Source organism: Lotus japonicus, chromosome 2 (genome assembly GCF_012489685.1).
Source record: "Lotus japonicus ecotype B-129 chromosome 2, LjGifu_v1.2".
In the NCBI taxonomy this organism is placed as follows: domain Eukaryota; kingdom Viridiplantae; phylum Streptophyta; class Magnoliopsida; order Fabales; family Fabaceae; genus Lotus; species Lotus japonicus.
Window position 1 is genome coordinate 9,524,788 of NC_080042.1, and position 2,500 is coordinate 9,527,287.

A 2,500-nucleotide genomic window follows, 5' to 3' on the forward strand; every position below is an offset into this window, starting at 1 on the left:
TGTTGAGATTTCCTTCCTTTCCACGTGAAACCTGGGCTATTTCACGTGGAAACTTGAGTTTTCCACGTGAAACCTTGGAATTTCACGTGGAATCCTGAGATTTCCAAGCTTTTCACGTGGAAACTTGAGTTTTTCACGTGGAATGTTGAGATTTCCTTCCTTTCCACGTGAAACCTGGGCTATTTCACGTGGAAACTTGAGTTTTCCACGTGAAACCTTGGAATTTCACGTGGAATCCTGAGATTTCCAAGCTTTTCACGTGGAAACTTGAGTTTTCCACGTGAAACCTTGGAATTTCACGTGGAATCCTGAGTTTTCCAAGCTTTTCACGTGGAACTTGGCCAATTTCACGTGGAATGTTGAGATTTCCTTCCTTTCCACGTGAAACCTGGGCTATTTCACGTGGAAACTTGAGTTTTCCACGTGAAACCTTGGAATTTCACGTGGAATCCTGAGATTTCCAATCTTTTCACGTGGAAACTTGAGTTTTTCACGTGGAATGTTGAGATTTCCTTCCTTTCCACGTGAAACCTGGGCTATTTCACGTGGAAACTTGAGTTTTCCACGTGAAACCTTGGAATTTCACGTGGAATCCTGAGATTTCCAAGCTTTTCACGTGGAAACTTGAGTTTTTCACGTGGAATGTTGAGATTTCCTTCCTTTCCACGTGAAACCTTGGAATTTCACGTGGAATCCTGAGATTTCCAATCTTTTCACGTGGAAACTTGAGTTTTTCACGTGGAATGTTGAGATTTCCTTCCTTTCCACGTGAAACCTGGGCTATTTCACGTGGAAACTTGAGTTTTCCACGTGAAACCTTGGAATTTCACGTGGAATCCTGAGATTTCCAAGCTTTTCACGTGGAAACTTGAGTTTTTCACGTGGAATGTTGAGATTTCCTTCCTTTCCACGTGAAACCTGGGCTATTTCACGTGGAAACTTGAGTTTTCCACGTGAAACCTTGGAATTTCACGTGGAATCCTGAGATTTCCAAGCTTTTCACGTGGAAACTTGAGTTTTTCACGTGGAATGTTGAGATTTCCTTCCTTTCCACGTGAAACCTGGGCTATTTCACGTGGAAACTTGAGTTTTCCACGTGAAACCTTGGAATTTCACGTGGAATCCTGAGATTTCCAAGCTTTTCACGTGGAACTTGGGCTGTTTCACGTGGAAACTTGAGTTTTCCACGTGAAACCTTGGCAATTTCACCTGGAATCTTGAGATTTCCTAGCTTTCCACGTGAAACCTTGGCTATTTCACGTGGAATGTTGAGTTTTCCATCCTTTCCACGTGAAACCTGGGCCATTTCACGTGGAATGTTGAGATTTCTGATCTTTCCACGTGAAATCTTGGCTATTTCACGTGGAATGTTGAGTTTTCCAAGCTTTTCACGTGAAACTTGGCCAATTTCACGTGAAAACTTGGCAATTTCACGTCCAATGTTGAGAGTTCCTTCCTTACCACTTGAAACCTCGCCCATTTCACATGCACTTGAGCTTTACTAACTTTCATCAAGAAAACTATAGTTTATATAGGTTTCATCGTGGAACTTGGGGCAATTTCACATGGAACGAAGGGAGCTCGTGAATTTCAAGATAAATGTGTACTCAAAAGCCTGTGTGAAACTATCTCTGTGATTTCATGTAGTGATTTCATGTATTACTCTGTGGCTTCATGAATCTCCATCACTAACTTCACTTGGATTCAGTTTTATATGTTTCACCTTGCAAGCATTCAAGGTTGAGAACCATCAAATCCACACCCATGAGGGTTGGTTTAGGGTTTCCTAGCCTCAAATGACCCATACACAAAGAAGTTGTGTTAATATGAATTAGGGGAGGGACGAATCGAAGCGACAAGGGCTGAATCTCAGTGGATCGTGGCAGCAAGGCCACTCTGCCACTTACAATACCCCGTCGCGTATTTAAGTCGTCTGCAAAGGATTCTACCCGCCGCTCGATGGGAATTGCGTTTACATATGGCAAAAACTCACGTTCAGATCAAAAATCGCGTCCAAACTAGATCACACGACCCGCCGGGACATGCAACACGAATTTCGGTTCGTGCTGCGGCATCACGAATTGACCCCTGACGCTAGCGCCGTCACCGGAATCCCCACGCCAATGAGATTGTGGTCGGCATTCGGCACGTCAAGAGTGAAATCAATCAGCCACATCACATTCCAAACAGTTGGGACAACACAAAAATCAAGCTCCGAAAATGAGGATCGACGAATGCCCGACCGACGGGTTGAAGCTCACGAATTTGAGCTCGAACATGCCGGAGTCAAGCAAAAGCTTCACCAAACCTTAAGAACGCAATGTTTGTGTGCCACAACTGGGTGTGATAAGTCACAAACCGTGACTGGGTTGTCGTTTACCCATTTTGAAAAATCTCGGTCGGGACGCAATTTTTGATCGGGACATGAATTTTGAGTGATTTGATCCGTTTAGTCACTCATTTGCCATGGAATGAGGTGAAAAGCTAGCCCGGGACGCTC